General features: G+C 34.8%; 1 long non-coding RNA gene across 1 annotated transcript in view; it reads left to right on the top strand.

The window, feature by feature from the left end:
• The first annotated feature begins 6 nt into the window (after positions 1-6).
• LOC104910725 overlaps positions 7-19,066 on the top strand; it is a 191,578-nt gene continuing 172,518 nt past the window's right edge. Inside the window, exon 1 of the long non-coding RNA XR_004159625.1 lies at positions 7-203. This is a non-coding gene — a long non-coding RNA (uncharacterized LOC104910725). The remainder of the gene's footprint in view (positions 204-19,066) is intronic.

The raw sequence follows: 19,066 nt of genomic DNA, 5'->3' as shown, positions 1-19,066 counted from the left end.
AGAGGGCGAGCGTGGTGGATGTGCGCGCGACGAAGCAGCCGGCAAGCAGCGGGGCGCGAGCGGGAGAGGTGCGGAGAAAGTGCGGAGTTGGTCACCTCAGAGCCGCCCTCCGAGTGCGGAACGCGTGGCTCTTCGCAAGAAAGTTTCTCCGCGATGTGAGAGAGCCGCCACCTGTGCTCCATCCGTCAGCGGCGCTGTTTATGGTATTTATATTACTTTAGAGATTGCTGTGCTCTGCTTAAAATGTCCAAAAGCGTGTCCCGCCACCCCAAACCCTCAGAAACAAACCACCTCCTTCTTCCCCCCAAAATCCAACCTACCACAAAACCACCCCTCCCGACAAAACCCACCCTGAAACAAACACAAAGCTCCAAAACAGAACCGCGCTGTGTCAGGTAGGTGTTCCCGCTTGGAGCTGCAAGGTAACAGCTGCTTTTCTTTACAAATTACTCCAGAAGCTTCGGTACGGCCAGGTGCAGATTAGATGCGTATTGCCAACGGCAGCTACTGCGATGTGAGGCTTTCATGCTTTATTTCCATTGTTTGTGTTTTTCATTTCTCTTGCAACAAAGACTTGGGCAATGAAACACCCTGTGACTGATGTGACAGTATGAAGGTGATTCAATAGGATTAAAATACAATTTACTAGATTAAAAATGTGGAAGTCCGGAGTATTTCTATTTATGGTTAGGTGAAAATTTTCTGCTTTAAACCAGTTTAAAAAATTCCAATCTTTATTTTTTCCCCTAAAGAAAACATCAGAGATGGTCAAAAGCCTATAAAAATAACACAATGGTCTTTCCTTGTTTTTCTTCGCTTCTGCTTCAACGTTTCTGTAGCTTAGAAATAAAGTGATGAGTAGACAGTAAACTACTGCAGGTGAGCCTGAAGAGGGCAATGCATTTGAGCACAAATCTCAGCTGAAATTAAATTTAGAGTAAAGCACTGCTTCGTTCAGAGAGAAACAGCTTCAACCTTTAATTTATTCTCTATCTATCTGCTTTTGTTTGTCCAACTCTTTCTATATTTATTAGGCTACGTGTTCATAAGAATTTTGCTTTAAAATGATGTTTAAGTTCTGCAACAATTTTAGAGCTGAAACAATAGAGGTGTTGGAGACTAGAGGAAAGATATGCTTGTATGTAAGTGCTGAATAGACTAAATGGAAAATTAAAAAAAGAAAGAAGGAAAAGAATTCCTGCTGACCAGACTGTGGGGAAATTTGTTCCTTCAATGAGTCTGACTGAAGAAGGAAATGAAGTGTTGCATAGGTCTTTCTTTCAAAAAGGTGAGTGTAGGAGAAGTGTAGTAAGCTAGAAAACACTAGGAAATGAAAATTCAACTATTAAGGAGTATTGGTAGTCAATATAGTAATATAATGTCATGTATATTCCACTGACGGAATTTTACATTTGTAGATGTTCATGTAGTGTTCCCCTAGCATAAAGCTTTGCATTTAAAACAAATACAAAAAAAAAACCAAACACCACAAACAAAGCAAAATGCCACCAACAAAGAAAGTTCAAAAGATAACTTTTTAACCTGATCAAAATCCACCCCAGAGAGCAAAAATAATAATAATAAAAAGAACATTCACAAGGTAAAACAAATGATTCTTGTGGTTGAGATCTCCCGTGTCTGCAGAAGAAATGAGAATAGAGATGACAATGGTATCATTTACATTTAAACTTGACTGTGTTACCAGGGACAAAGTTTTATGGTGCATAACAGTTTTAAATAGCCTTAAAGATTTAAGTAACTGGTTTTAAACTGTAAGAGGGTAGATTTAGGCCAGATATTAGGAAGAAATTCTTTACTGTGAGGGTGGTGAGACACTGGAGCAGGTTGCCCAGCAAGGTTGTTGATGCCCCCTCCCTGGATGCATTCAAGGCCAGGCTGGATGGGGCTTTGAGCCCCTGGTCTAGTGCGAGGTGTCGCTGCCTGTAGTAGGGGGGCTGGAACTAGGTGATCTTAAAGGTCCTTTCCAACCTAAACCATTCTATGAAAATAAAGACAGTGCTGTTCGGCGACCAGAATTCAGGGGCTAGAACACTGGTAAATTCTCAGATAGCAAAAAGACTGTTAATGTTTGAAACGTCGTTCTTAGGATGGTGACAATCAATAGTGCTGTAACTAATCTGATTAAAAGGACTTTTTTTTAATTGGCCAATAAAAATTTTTTTTTAATAAATAAACTGACAGTAAGAGGAGGGCTAAGGAGGATCTTCATCCTTTACTGGATACAGTAGGGAATGTGACCTCTGAGGGTAAGGAAATAGCTGAGGTTTTCAATGCCTTCTTTACGTCTGTCTTCAAAAGTCAGACCGGTTATCCTTGGGATACTCTGTCCCCTGACCTGGAAATCTTGGATAGAGAGCAGAATAAACTGCTCACAAGTCAGGTGGAAACAGTTAGAGTCCTACTACTCCACCTGGACTGTCACAAGTTCATTGGGCCAGATGGGATCCACCCGAGGGTGCTGAGGGAGTTAGCAGAGCTGATAGCTAAGCTGCGTTCCATCATCCGTCAGTGTTCCTGGTCAACTGGAGAGACTGCAGTGCATTGGAGTCTTGCCGATGTGACTCCTATCTACAAGAACACTCTTAAGGAGGATCTGGTGAAGTACAGGCTTGTCAGACTGATCTCGGTGCCAGGGAAGGTGAATCTTGTTCTTGTTGGTTGGAGAGGGACACGAGGAGGTCCCAAATGGTCCCACAATACTATGTCTTTGGATGTGTTTTGAAGAATCTTATTTCAAATTGAATTACTGGGAGAGGAAATAAAGAAGATGAGGACGTCATCCTGAGCAAGATGATGTTCATCAAGGAGTTTTAATCAAGCTCATGTCTGAAATCACTGACTCACTATACCATGCAAACTACTGCTTACAATTTCTAAAAGAATAGCTGATGGCAAATATGACTCCCACTTTTTTAGAGGTTTAACAGAAACATTGGGAAGTCTACAGCTAAATAAATCTGGCTTCAGAATGAATTCAGTAAGAATTATGTAATAAAGGATAGAACTGTAGGCACATGGTTGAGAATGATATAATGGGAAAAACTGTGCTACTTGCAAAGGGTGCCTACAAGAGGCCTTCGAAAAGGCCAGTAAACAAACAATATTTTGATTGGCTTGACATATTTTACAAGAGTTTACGGGAAGACATTGAGCAGTGTCACTAAGCAATAAGTTTTTAAAAAAATATTGAACTTCCATTTACCAAGGTTTTGTAATGGTTAACAAACATAAAACAAGATGAAAAATAAGTGGCTTTCCTTTATAAAGGAATCTCACAAGAATTTTTCTTGGGACTGTGCCATCCGTGACAGTGATCCAGAAAAATGGTATGTACAATGTGGTAAAAGTTTACTTGTTTTACTAATTTATTCAAGGTAGTAAAAATGAAATATTGTTATAGCTGTAGAAAAATTTCATTATACTGCATGAAGGAGTGATAAAATGGCAGATAAGACTCAGGGCAGATAAAGGCACTTGGGAAAAACAATGTTAATTTTCTGCATTAAAACCAAAGGTAGTCAATGATGTATTACAGCATAAGAGATCTTCAAACTATAGCATTTCATTCTAAGTAAATATCTTCTCTAAGCAAGGTACCGGTTGTAGGAAAAAAACGACAGCTAGATTATTAGTTATTATTTGGATAGAAATAGCGACCAAGCCATAAAACCTTATTGTGCCATTACATAAATGACACAGTTTGCCTGCAGCTTGATAGTTACCTGAAGTTTTGGTTATTCAACTTCTGGAAGTGTGCTATAAAACTAAAACACATTCAGAGAAGGGCAACAAGGATAATCATAGATTTGAAGAGATTTTTCCTTGAGGAGTCATTAAAAAGATTAAGGATCTTCAGCTTGGAATAGTTATGACCAAGATGATAGAAGCATATGTAGTATTGAGTTTCACTGTAAAGAAGAAAAAGAGGTGATAAAATGACTGATTGTTTTCTTTTTTTTTCCCCTCTCTATTGAAAAAACTGGGATATGCAATGGAATGTTCAAGGAACGTTTGGATTTTGTGTTGAGGGATATGGCTTAGTGAGAACTATTGGTGATATGTGGACGGTTGGACTGGATGATCTTGTAGGCCTTTTCCAACCTTGGTGTTTCTGTGATTCTGTGAATGTTCATAACAAAAGGGTACAAATGCATTTGTTCATTGGTGGAAGCAGAAATTCTGAAAAGCTGTGAAATACGCTTCAGTAAGAATTCTTCTGGCTGCAGAATGATCACATTTAGCGGTCAGTATCAAGAGAAATAATGTTGCACGCTTACTCTTCTGTAGCAACCAGCAGCAGGTCAGCAAGGGAGATGGCAGTAAGGTGGACTTCTGGTTTGAACCAGTATTGCCATTCTTAGTTTTTGTGTGACAGGAACAAAACGTGGCAGTCAGAGGGCAAGTGTTTGTATGCATTCCTGTATACCCACTGGGTGTAGGGGAGAATGTCTCCATGGCTACTGTGTGCTGCTGTCCTCTTCTGCTGTGGAACCTGGCCTGCCAGTTGCAGGTGTGTGAGATCTCAGATCTAGAGGATGTGCTGTTAACCTGCTGCCATGTGAACTGCTGGTGTTGTAGCTAAGGAGCACAAAGCAGCAATCAGGTGGAAAAAAAAATAGAACTGATAATGTATTTTTTGATGTCTGCGGAAAGATGTAGTTTAAGTTCTCCCCATTCCTTCATGCTTGCGCTGCAAAATGCTGCAGCTGCCGTCCTGTTCTCTATGGAATACAGAAGTCTGATCTTTCTAATGCTTTCCTGGATACTTCTAGACATCACAGAGAGAATTTTTGGCTCTTCACTCATCAAATATAATTAAATGTGTCTCTCAGTACTGGAAACTGAACAGGGATGCAGTTTGCCTGAAGCATCACTTACTACTCCAGAAAACGATGATGATCCTTGTAACCTGCTTTTTTCTTTCTTTCTTTTTTTTTTTTTTCAAAAGATACTTGGGGCTTAATGAAGTGCCTCCTGCTAACAGTATAGTTGACAGAGCTAGATCAGTCTGTGGCAAAAAATTGCCACATCATTATTACTCAAAAGTCTTTTTGAATTGCGTGCATTTTTAGTTCTAGCTCAGCTTCCTGCTTTGTTGAAGTAATTAAATTTTTAAAAATTCTCAAACAGTTAAATCACTTTTAGAGCTGAAGGGCCATAAATCTGGTATAAACTCAACACTGTAAAGCAGACTTTTGTTTTAATTATGGGATGACTTTTAAAGATTAGCAGTTGTACTTTAAAATTATTCTGAGACATGGTGGATTCACATTCTGTAAATCATGGATTATAGCCCATATTCTGATGTGAGGTATTTTTAAAAACATTTTTGTAATAAAAAGTATGTTCTTTAATGTTTCTATTGCATCTCCTCAAAAAAACAAAAAACTTAGCAAATTAAAGGTATTTTTCATCTGAAAGGCTAGTATAGCTAATGTTCACTGTTGTTTATTATAGATGATTCTGAAGCAGTGACTTCAACTATATATAGCATTAATGACAAAAAGAGGATTCTTGAGCAATTCTAATTACAAAGAATGAATTATAGTTCATAATTAACCTAAACAATAGAGAATAATTAATCATTTCTCTTTTACTATCTTTCCCTGTAATAATTTTTCCAAGAAATGCATTAGGGGGCAGCAGAGTCATTTAATTGATCCAGTTCAGACCTATTTCTAACTCGAGCAATTCCTAGTCATAGAATCGCTTGAGTTAAAAGGAACCATTAAAGTTCATCTAGCCGAGCTCTCCTACAATAAACAGGAACACCTAAAGCTAGATCAGGTTGTTCAAGTGCCCAGCCTGGCCTTGAGTGTCTCCAAGGATGGGGCATCCGCCGCCTCTCTGGGCACCCTGTGCCACAGCCTCAATATCCTTATTGTAAAAAGCTTTTTCTTATATCCAATCTGTATCGCCCCTAAATCCAATATTCAGTATTTTTGTTAAGAATCATATTTTTGTGAATGTTGTTGCACCAATATAACTTATAAGAAGAGCACTGTGCGTGTCTGTGTGCGTGTGTGCATGTATTTAAGTATACATAAATATCTCTATATTTTTTAAATTTTCTTTCTCTCCCTCTCTTTTTTTTTTTTAGTGTCTCAGATTTCATTTCTCTGCCTTAGTTAGGTTTTAGACATTAAAACACTGGTCCTAGCTTGAAATCACATTTTTGTAGTGATTATTTTAAAAACATTTAAGTGATTCTTTGAAGGCTGCTTTTTCGTATGTTGAACTTTTCCTCCTATGTCAGTTATTTTAATAAAATATTATCTCTCTTGATATGTTTCTGATTCTGTTATGATCAGAGGTTATCATGTCCAAATATTGTTGGACATATAAAACTCTTATATCTCTAAAAATGGGACAATACTTCACTTGTCTTAAAGAGTCGTGGAAATGCTAAGCCACAGCCTGAAGCAGTGACTGAGCACCAGGAGGGAAGGTAGGGCCAACCCAGGGGAGCTCAGGTGCGTGCAACGTGCCTGAGTGACCAGATGGAGTAGAGTCAGGATCCACTTCTTCCCAGACCTTATTTGAGGGTTGACAGTGGAGACATGGGTATCTCGCTGGAGATCCCTGCTGAGGCATTTCAAGGGTAAGCAGATTTTTTTTTTCCCTTTGTTTCTCCGTCCAGGACTGCTGCGTTTGGACTTATTCTCACTTGTTACAGTCTAGGACTTTACTACTCTGCTATTATTGCTGCGCTTTCCATCACATTATAGTGTTACAACTCGTTTGAAAGATTTAACTTCAGTGGAGAAAACCTACTGCAGTTATACATCTCTTAATACTTGTTACAGAATCAGTCTATTAATGCTTTGTGTATATGTATATAAGCAATAACAGCACTCAAGCGTATGAGGGATGCACACCAACATTACAAAGCTAAGGCATCGTGATCCTCGGGACAGAACAAACTTTGAACTGTAGGGCAAGCAATTCTGTTTTCTCTCTATCATTTTATTTCTTATTTTCAGACAGTCTTTCCTTATTAGCAAAGCACAATTGTTCTTGTTTAATATAAAATTGCTTAAAATAAAGTACGGTACATAATCTTTAATAATTTAATGAGTGTTCATAGGTAAAGTTTAATAGCACAAAGTTGAAGCAAAATAGAATACGAATACAATAATTAAATTATTAAGCAGATAATACACTATTTTAAGTGATATTCTAGCACCTTCAAAAGCTGTTACAGCATTATCTTTTTTTGTTGAGTTGTTGGTAATTTTTTGAATTGAGTATTTTAAACAGCCACTAGTTTTAGGTCAGAGCTCCTTTGTTGGCCTTTCCAACTCTGATCCACTTCTTTGAGGTCACTCAAGTTGCTGCCTTTTTCTTACTATAGGTACATATTTTGGATAACTTCAATTCCCAAAGCACACTTTAACGCTTTTTAATCAGTCCAGCAAAGCAGTTAAGTGTGTATTTAAGTACTAACATGTAACTATTGCATTTGACTGCAGTAGGACTGCTTGCAAATTTTAAACCGAAGTGCATGCTGAAGTATTTTACTGTACTGGGGCCTGTATGTAGTGGCAAGGAAGAGCAATGGATTTGCATTATGGTGCTAAGGTAGACCCTTTGTTACCAATATAGGTCTGCAAGATCTTCAATAAAAATATACCTTGTTTTATGATGCAAATATTTTTGCTGTTTTAAAATATACTCTAAATATCACTGCGTTAGATTAAAAAACATCTGTTCAATTTCATATATTCTGATAGATTGGCAGTTGCTTTAGAAATGTCTAAGGGCTGCTATTTCAGGCTGGCACCTAAGAAACTCTGCAGATTTAGGCCTGCTTGCCTGTCAAGTATGGTTTGAAAGGAGAGCTAGAGAAGATGGTATAAAGTGAGAAAATAGTGTCTAAACAGAGAACATGAAGAGAGAAGAGAATGTATGCTGAGAGGATCTCCCTTTGTTTAATTGCTATAACCTCTAAATAGCATAATTGTGTTACAAAGTTTGTGATTATTATTATTATTATTATTATTTTTTGCAGGAAAGAGGAAAAATATTAAAATGAGTTTGGTTTTTTTTTTGAAGGATCTCTTAAAAACAAGCCATTGAAAATTGTTATGCTATCAATGAGTGAGGTGGCTGCATATGCACTGTTAGCATAGAATACATCTTTGCGCAACTGGATCTCAGATCTAACTCGAGGTTTTTCATCAAAGCATGTGATATTCGAGGGAGTATTTCAGAATATGAAAAGTACGTTCTTGTAAAACACAGTGTGTAATCGGGCTAAACCTGCTTTACAGCATAGGATATTCAAACTAAGAGTACTGCTGGTGTCTGACACTGATCTATTAGCTAATGTTGGCAACCTGCTGGGAACTACCTGTGTGCTGTAACACTGGAAGGCAGTCCATTAGTGCCTGAATTAATGCACTCAGAGACTTTTAATTCTTCATGGAATCTATTTCCATATTTAATTACGGGAAAGTCATAGAAAAAAGTTACAAAGCACCTTCTTCATCCATTTCATTGTCAACGAGAGTGGCGATTACTAATTCTTCTTCAAGTTATATTGCAGTTTTCACTTAAAATAATGCAGCTCCTTGCTGAGTTTGCTCCAATTAAGCCATATTTTATTTGCTAATGACTTACCAAGTCGACAATGACCTTGAAGTTGGTATTGTCAACACTTCTTGGCATAAAGCATTAGGTGATTTAGAGTTATTAAGAGTGCATCAATTTATTCTTCAGTCTTTGTCAGTGTTTTTAAAAAGCTTTTTAGTTCCATTACAGATAAGATACTTTACCTGGATAATGTACAGGTTAGTAAGTTAAGTAACAATCAATTTGTATTAATTTTACTGCAGATTTTAAAAATGGTTGTATATGACAGCATTTTTATTATTTTTGAGTTTGAAAAAGAGTACACTGGGTCATCTTTATTCACTTCAAGTCCAAATTATTTTTATCGCGTTTCTGTTTGCATAAGTCACTTTTACACACACATTTATAAATATTTAGATATTGAATGTCAGTATCTCAAGTTGTGCTCAATTATTGTTGAATTTAATTCACTACACGTATAAAAAATTGTACTAGTATAATTGAACAGAGTAAGATGTTGATTCTTGGTGAATGCTTCTTGGTACTTTAGGACAAAGATGAATAGTAAAATTACACTTAGACAGTTAAAAATCTCATAGTTATTATTTAGTAATAATACAAAGCACCTTTGCATTAAAAGCATTAAGGCAACCAAAATAATATTTAGAACAAGTGACTACAGGAAAGTAGTCACTCAAAATTTTTTTGTACCTCTCAGTTTTTTTATCATTTTTCTCCTTTTGAAAGATGATACTGAATGTCTTTTTAATTCAGATGCACACATAATTACACTGTCAATTCATATACCTTATCTAGTGGAACTGCCATTAGTCCTTGTTTCCTCACGCTTATATATTATATTGCACATAACTCAAGAATAAAGAACCACCTTAAGTTTAGACAAAAGTGAATATTGCTGCATAAAAATAACTTAATTTCTGATCTGATGCATTTATATTTCACTTGTTCTGATCATTGTTCCATATGCTGATAGTACTACTGAATTCATCCATTTAAAAAACAAACAAAAAAGCCCCCCAAAACAGTCAGTCTGCCACATTTCCTCAATCAGATCTTTAAGAATCTACTGCCTTTGTTTTGCTTTCAAGAGTTAATATGCCATAAAAATACACTTTAATGGAGCCATGATGATGTGCATATACCATAACTGAGAAACCATGATTTAATTATTGTAATCTATTTCTTTCTTAACCCTAAATCACCGTTCTCAGTGTGTATGTATTGTGCAATAAAATATTACACCAATTCTGGGCTGTGCAATCTAGAGATTGAGGCACCTGGTATACATCTGGTTACTGAAATGTTGAGTAATAATGAACAAGAATATCCAACAGTGACAACCAGTAATAGGCAATAGCTATAGTGATTAGCAAGCACAGATTTTTGTTTTATAACATGCAGAAATTTAGGGATACAAATATTTTCACATCTTTATGCAAGAAAAAGAAAGTATTTTAAAATTGATTTTCTGGTTTATGGTAAATTTGTGCTGAGTACTCTTTTGTAGATGTTAAATTATGGCTAGAAATGTCAGTTGTACAATTGGGTAATGCTGTTCCGTAGTATTAATTTTATTTGGAAATACGTGTTCATTTGCATTAGCAAGGGATTAAGGTATGTGATATGTATTTTAAAAGCAGAGACCACATCTAATGTTTTGTTCAGCATTTCAGCTTTTTATCAGAAAATCTTTACTCTTCGTTGTAATCAGCTGTGAATTTTAAGTTGCTCATGAAAAGGTGAAATGTTTTTCAGTCATGCTGCTCTGGGGTACATCTCCAAAAAATTATTATCTATGTAAAACAGAAGATAATTCCTGACAATTTTTGGATTTTTTAAAATTTGGATTTGTGAAGCCTGAATCATTTCTAATAACATTAACGTTATTAACTGTTAATTTGCTTCTGTAATGATGAAGAATTTATGATTTCATGAGGTATGAAATGTTTAGTATGCTTAATACACATTTGTGTGAGTGTATATGCTACTTTTGCTCTGTTACAAATTCATTTGCTTGTCAAGTGTTGTCTGAAGAGAAGCAAGAGTGTACATTATCTAACAGTAAAATGCTAGTCTGCACAGTTTATTCTCTTTAACAGGAGAATAAGCCTACGACAACTCAACAGCAGTGGGTAGAGAAGATATGCATTTGTAAAGAAGGAATAAAATCCAAGGAAGTCACTAACTGGTATTAAGCATAAGCTGGAGGTATCACCAGTCTTATTCCTGTGATTCTGAGAATAATGATATATTGAATACAGAATAGATTTTTAGAAACTGTGTAAAAAAGGAGAGTATATTTTTACAGTTTGCTGTTAGTAACTCAGCCTCGTTTCTTTAGACTCACAAACTGACAACTGACTTTTTTAATACAGCTGTCATCTCTAGATGGGATACAGCTTGGAGTTCACCTTTTTTTTTTCTGCCAAAGACATTAGGTCTTTGATGATGAGAGGCTGCTGTCTGCTCAACATTTTCCTAGGTCATAGAAAGTAGGCTGGACATTAGGGTCATCCAGCTCACAGAGACCCTCTACTGTGTTATTTGAACATCGAACACATTTTCTGACCTGAAAAGGTTCTATTCGTCGAAAAATATCATACTATTTTTTTATTAGTGTGATTTAAAAAAAAGGCAGATAATTCTGCAGATTTAACAGTTTAAAATTCAGTATGCTTATTCTTACTATAGACTTCAAAATAAATCAGAGTCCTATAAGACCTAATCCGTTACTATTTACAGTAACTGTAAGAAGTCTATTCTGTGCATAACTGAACAATAATGCTTGCTCTACCATGCACTAAAGCAGTAGTAAATAATGCCTTACAGAAGACACTTGATGGTGCTGTTACCCTTTTACCCTGAAAATTTAGCAACTTCATGCTTCTTTTATAAGAATGATAAATTTGAAGTACTTTAGATGTTGGAGGAATAAGAGATTTTAATTTTTCCTTAATGTTAAAAGCTCACGTGTTAATATATAAACTTGTAAGTGTGTCAGTTTTTATTACGACAATGCATACAATGGCTATAGATGATATGCATTTATGAAGAATGAATATTAGCACTAACTGATATTTTTTGAGGATTCTGAGGTTACATGCAAAATGAAGGAAAAATGAGTTTTTCTTTTCTCAGATGGGACAGGCTGCAATGCTAAAATTATTGAATTAATTTAAAACTATGCAAGGTTATCTTGGAATTGTGTTATGTTAATAGTGACTAAGCATCCATCTCAAAATACTGTATATATGGTGCTCCATAACCAAGCTGAAGGGATGACCAGCTGGTCATCCATTCATATAATATTCTGAGAATATGATATTAATGATATGTTGAGCATAAAATTAATTTGTTAGAAATCATGTAATACTTCGGTGAATTATAGTGATTGGGCTTAGAACTGGTGATTGAGATTTGAGATATCTACTGTATTTGAACTACTTGCTTTCTGATTCCTGAAGACCACATTCAATCTACAGACCACATTGTTTCTTTTTATAAGTGGAGTGTATTTTGCATGCTTTTGCTTCTTAAATAATTCAAATGGGAAAATTATTTTGTGCAGATGAGATAATATATGTCTTTTCAAGAAGTAGAATGCTACACAAATTCTGAGGTATTTTTTGTGTATATTTCTTTGTACCAATCAGGTTAATGTTGCTTCCTCAGGGAAACATGCATATTGCAATTATTCTTTATCAGCAGTCTCTGCTTGTGATTAGTACATAAATGCACTCATGTTATAAAACAGCAACTTAGGCCACAAATTTGTTTTTGAACAATAAGCAAGCAAACAAATAACTGAGAAAAAGTGTGACATATGTATGTTGTAGACCAAAATGACACTTAAATATATATAAACCTTGAATTTTCAATTATGTCACATGAAAAAGACCTGTCAAGTGTGGTCTAACTTATATAGAATCTGGAATAGAATATAATTTGATGTGCGTTTGCTGGCCACGAAGATAGAATCATAGAATCACCAAGACTGGAAAAGACCTCCAAGATCATTTAGTCCAACAGTCCATCTACCTCCAATATTTCCCCTCTAAACCATATCTGTTGAAGATATAATATCTAAACACTTCTTGAACACCTTCAGGGACAGTGACTCAATCACCTTCCTGCGCAGCCTATTCTAGCACCTGACTGCTCTTTCAGAGAAGAAATTTTTCCAAATATGATGAATATGTAGATATGTTCAGAAAGTGTAATTGAACAGACAAGTGGTCTGCTGAGCAGGGTCTTAGTGCTGTGGACTGTAATTTCTTGATGTGGACTATGATATCCTACTTTTTTTTTTAATATTTGCCATTTTTATGCATTTTATTGAATTATTAGTCTGCATAGATTGAAGTTATATTGTTAATCACTACTTATGGCAGTTACTACTGCATGTTTTGGAGAGAGGCCTTGCTTTGCTTGATGTGCTATGTATGACTTAAGAAACAGCTTGGGAACTAAAATAAAAAAATCTAAAGTAAGTGAAAAAGCATTTTAAGAAGTTTTTACAGCATAATTCCTTCTCTGGAATCACAAGACTGCAGCAGAGGTGTAAATCATCAAAACTTTGTTAGCAGTTAACTGAAGCTGTTCTCTGTAGTTTAAGCATTACCCATCAAAATATCGTAAGTGAAACAAATTGTTGTTAATAGGAAATTGAAATGGAGTGGTGTGGAGATCAAGCAAATGATGAAATGAGGTGAAAACCTGCCTGAAGGACTTTACAGTGTATCAAAATAAAACTACTGTGTGGTTTGTAGTAGAATTAAGGTATATCTAACAAGCAAAATTCATACATTCTGTAATGAATCTTTATATAAATGTACAAATAAGTATTATTTTTACTTTATTTTTGTCTGTTAGGTATTATATATTTTTGGTCTATTAAAAAAGCATAAGAATAGCCAAGAAATAGGAAGATATTCTCCAGCAGCTGTTGTTTTTTTTCCTTTTCTTTACATTAGGATGTTACTTAATCTGTCATGAGACAAAAAGGAATGCATCTTAGAAAATTAATAAGAAAACACTGAGTTTAAACTTCTTCATGAAGGGCAAGGACTTCAGAAATATGGTGTGACTCAGTACATAATATGCCAGGATATTTCGTTTTTTAGCTGTTCATTCCAAAATTGTTATGTTTGCTCTCTATAAATAAAGTTTCTTACATTATTCTGATTTAACGAATTATGCTAACATATATACATATGTGTATTCATTTATATATACAAGTGTTGTTCTGAAAGTATGTCTCCTGTGTCATTATGTAGTCTCACAATGTCAGAAGTGGATGTTGATGGTATGGAACCTTCCCACTACTATTCCATTACATTTTGTTGCTGTGTGACAGATGGCAGCAGAAAAACAATTTGACAAAATTGTGTCTGACCTGGAATTGCAGGTGAATTGAAGATGTGGAGTTGAATTCCTCCATGTGTAAAAAATAGCATCCGTTGACATTCAGTGGCACTTATTGAGCATTTGCTCTATCAATTAGTGCTATTGTGCTCTTTGTTGTAGTACCCATGGAAATATATAGGAGGAATTACTTTCAGGGCTACCTACAGCAGTTAGGATTCTTTGTGAAGTATATGAGCTCAGGAACAGCAAAGTCTTTCCTTTCACATATTCAGGCATCTTTTCTTGTTTCATTGGAACTTAATCCTTGCAGCTATTAATTTTGCTGTGGTTTCAGAACAATGAACACATTTTTAAAAGTTTATTTTACAGAAAACCTATACTTTATACTTTGTAGCTTGTTGAAAAAAAAATAAGTATATATAATTAACTTTTGTCAGTATGCTTGAGGTTTTGACTTTTCATTCAGACTGGTCTCTTGCTGTACTTGATTGTCTTTCTGCACATTAGAATGTGCTTTGAGGAGAGCGTTGAATATCAATCAACTTAGCTCTCTTGAGCCCCCTGAGTATTCAGAGCCATCCTCTTGGGATATGGTCAAGTAGATCCCTGAGCAAGTCAGAGCCAGAAGAGGTGATCTGCAAGGTTTATAACTAATAAAGGATGAATTCTTTGAAGATATGAAGGCTCAAGTGATGGTTGAATTTAAGATCCTGAGCAATAGTGAAACTGGTCCTTAATTAACTAAATTTTAACATATCCACTTCTATTTTCTTTGAAAATACTTGTTATCAAAAAGAATGTAGGGAAGTGTTTCTCCTAGCTGAGTTTATAGCCTTGTGTTAAGAGGAAAGTATCTCATTTAGGTCTGTATCTTCCTATAGAAATTCTCTTTAGGATACTGTATACTAAACTATTACTGTACAAGTGATCATTAAGATAATAGAAAATGTGTGACCATTATTTCTTGTGTGTCTTCTTGTCTGTCTTGAATTTCTTTTAAAAACAAACAAAAATAGTTCAGATTTTAGACTGTGCATCCAATTCTTTAACTCTCAGTGAAATAAGATGTTAATATGAATAGGTCTGGAAAGATGAGACTTCAGAATCTTTGACATCACTGGTGCACGTACCGGACGCCAGTGGAATTTCCAAATAAAACTAAATATTCATCTGAATTGAGCTTCAGTTTTCAGACTACTTCTCTAAATGCATTTGAATTCGGAAAGAGAAGTTTTTCAAAACTTAGGATTCTTTATTTGGAGGTTATTTGGTCTTAATTTGTTGCCCAAGAATCTGTCATGGTTGAAGTCCCTTCCAGACTAATCGGAATGGCATTTGAAGCGGTCATAAAAATTATTTGTGTATTTTAAGTGATTTCTTTAAAGTCTTCTTCCTAAAATTAAATCATAAAACAGCTCTTTAGAGAGTTGCTGTTATCCAAAGAGATCTATTCTGTCTGATTTCATTGTCTCATATCTAGAGTTAAAGCTTCCATAACTCACTTATAACTTTGTTTTACATGTGGTACAGTAACATATCTAAAAAATGGTATGTCATATTTTCTGTAGGCTTTTTATTTTTTCTCCATTGTGTAGTTCTTTGAGTCATCCTTTGATAGCAACTACATGATTTTGCTGTTATTGAAACATGATTTGTGTTGCGTCTTTTGGATTCACAGCAAAATTTTACAGTATTGTGGGATTTCTCCAATTAGCAAATAATCTAGACTTTCATTAGTTACTGCAGACAGATGCTGTTCATAACAGGAGAATAGCCTTTCATTGAATATATCTAGATAATCATTCAAAAATGAAAACTCATAAATCTTTCCTTTAACTTTCTAAGTGGGAACTGTGCTACAATATAAAAATGTCAGCATCAAAAAGAAGGCGCAAAAAATGACATCCTCATGCCATAGTATTGTGAAGTAAAAAAGAATTACCGGAAGAAAAGAAGGTAATGCCACTTGAACTTCTTTCTACTACTTAAAACTAATCTGTAGCTGTATTTCAGATATAAAGATTTTCTCTATAGGATGTAAAAGTACTAAAATTATATTGAAAATTGAAAAAAATAAATAACTTCCTCCCTCTCAACACTTAAAAAGCCCACAATTTCTCATTATTTTGCTCTTTTATTTCACAGTAAAATCCCTAAAATGATTTAAGAGCATAAACTTTTTACATTTTCTTTGTAGAGACTGTGGGGCTGAGTATTTTTACATGCTTGAAATTGTATGTCAAGGTTAAAACTGAATGATTCATAGTCACAGCTTCTCTCAGAATTCATTAAGATCCAGTAGGAATACATAAAAATGTATTTAGAGTAAATTACCTGTGCTTTTCAGTTTGAAAACGTTTCTAACTGAATAACTTAAATGCTTTAGGTGTTTTTACATGGTAGAATTTTGCAGCCAGTAGTATGCAGAGTTAATTTATGCTTAAGTTATATATATGTATAGAATTTAAAGCAATTTTCTCTGTAATCTGAAGTGCTTTATTTTTGTTTGATTGTATACTTAAGTTTTTATAGACTGATTTATCATCTTAAGCAATTCTTTTTTCTTTTAACTACTGTATTTTCTCTTTTGACTGAATATTCATGTTTTTTACAAAATGTATTTGTGGAGTGAACAGTGTGTATGAGGAAACTTTTGCAAAAGTGTGTTCTTACATTTTTTTTTCCTACTTTCCCTCACTGTTGCTGTAAGGAACTGTTAGATAAAGGGGATAGATACTACCAATTTGGGGAGTTAAGCGATAGAATAATGCCAAGCATAATTTTTTTTGAAGTTGTGCGCACTGGAGGTAACTTCCATTTTCATTAAAAGGGAAGCAATCGATTCTATGATAGAAGCCAGAAATACGTAATTTCTTGACAGAAAGAGGCAAATCAGTTTGTCAGGATGAAAAGCTGTGTTAAAGTTCAGAGAACTTAGACACAGCTATGCTTTAGCAACGGGACTTCTGAAATTTGAAAATATTTGATTGTAAATGCAAAGCAGAGAAAAAAATAAATTTATTTAGCACAAAACATTTTAACTCAAGACTGTTATAAGTAAGACAATTGTGTGACTATAAAGAGCTCTTAAAACTGCTTGTGTTAGGATAGCAGAAAGGTGAGAAAGCTGAGGATCTCTTTTGAAATAATGTGAGTGTATTGCAAAGGTTTGCTGTGAATTACAGTTTCCCATCTGGGAATATTCTCAGATGATAATGAATGAGGAAAGTAATAAGTTACCTCATGTCAAGGATTTAAGACCCAGCAGTGATGTGAACGGGTGGACCTGCATTAGTGGGAGGTGACTTACTTTTGCACGCGATTAGATGTGCTGTACTAAAGAGTCTTAATGTGGAATTATCCCTTACTGGCTCTTCTATTTTTCATTCCTTTACCTCTAATTAACCCCTTTAGTCTTTCCTGGGTGTGTAAATCTGTCCCTGACACAAGAGGGAGAAGAAATAATGTCATAAATGTGTATGCAGAAGGGTATATAAAAGCGTTGAGAGAACCTAGTACCACTTTCACTGAGGAAGAAGCAATGCACAAAACTTGACAGATTCAGGAAGGAGGGGAAAATTGGTGCTTTTTGGCGGGAAGGGTTAGAAAAGAAAAAATAACTTTTTTACATGTACATAGAGACAGAGAATGTTTGTTATTCTCTTTTTATCGTTCTTTTTTCTTCTGTCTGGTTCAATAAAACTTTGAATGAATGAACATTCTTCTTATTTTCAAATTAAACTAAATATCTGATGACAATGATCTCTTTAGATCTTGGTTAAGTATTAATGAGTAGAAATTTATAATAAAAATAAAATTGGCAAAGAAAATTTAATTAAGCATTAAGACTGAGAGTCCATCTGAGTAATTTAAGTTGATAAAAGTGTGTTGTAATTACCCTAAAAAAAAATCTCCATACATCAAAGTCCTGAAATAAAACTGTCCAGGTAAAAAAAATAAATAAATAAAAGAAATTGTCTTTTGATTTTAGCAAGGATACTACAGTTAAGGGGTCCGTGGGGGAAGGAAAGTAGTAATGTGAACAGTCAACCAAACTCAGCTCTGTGCTTTGGGATTGAATGCAGTAACAGAAAACCTTACTCTTACAACTAGACTTAACCCTGAGCTTTCTGACTGGATTTTCTGTTCAGGAAAGATTAGATATGAATTTATGCATTTTTTTCCATTGCAAAGGGATTCATAATGTTTTCCAGTGGATCCACAGATTTCTAATAAGACTTAAGTTCACAATGCAGCCTGTAAATTGGAGGAGTGTCTTTCCAAATTAAGATTTTTCACAAAGCTGGTAAGAATTTTGTGTCAGTGAGTCTGCAGCCTCTCAGTCAACTTTAGTTGACTAATAGGATCTATATTATTGCAGAAAGATGAATTTACTTACATGCTTACAAGTATTACCATGTTCATTCTTTTTTCTAAAAACTAGGCTGAATTTTAATCATCAGTTCATTCTAATTTAGGATCAAAAGCATTAAACTATTCAGCTGTGACTGTATATTTATCACTAAATCTTTTGGGATTGGATTTCTTTCAAATTGCAACTTAATCTGAATTTCTGGAGGTTAGAATGTTTGTTTTTGGTATGAAGTCTGAATTTTTTTTTTAGTTGTCAACACTTATACAAGTTTCTACAAGTTAAAAAAAATAGTTTCAAGAGTAAGAAACAAAAGGTTTGCAGCACTTATCCTGATTTTAGAAGTTGATAACTATTAACTGTAACTTTGTGTGGTAATCCTGTGTCATTGTTTGCCCAAACTTTTTAAAGAAAAAAATAGTCAGTTTTTGCAAGGAACTGGATCTTTTAACCGAAGAAAACGCAAAGTAAATAGGAATCCTGCAGAGTAAAAAGTATATCAAGAAAGATCTTTCTGAAAATCTCTGAAGATGTGCTTGTATTTGAATTTACAAAAACAAGCAAATAAATTATAGAAACCTTAGCAGAGTCACCACTAAATTGCAATTTACTGTTTTATCTCCCTTTGCTCAGTCATGTCCTGAAAAGAAAATCATGTTACATTTTGAAAGAACAGACATCAAATTTTATATCCCCAATATAAAAAAAAGT

The sequence above is a fragment of the Meleagris gallopavo genome, chromosome 4, assembly GCF_000146605.3.
Source record: "Meleagris gallopavo isolate NT-WF06-2002-E0010 breed Aviagen turkey brand Nicholas breeding stock chromosome 4, Turkey_5.1, whole genome shotgun sequence".
In the NCBI taxonomy this organism is placed as follows: Eukaryota; Metazoa; Chordata; class Aves; order Galliformes; family Phasianidae; genus Meleagris; species Meleagris gallopavo.
This window is presented reverse-complemented; position numbering and strand designations above follow the sequence as displayed.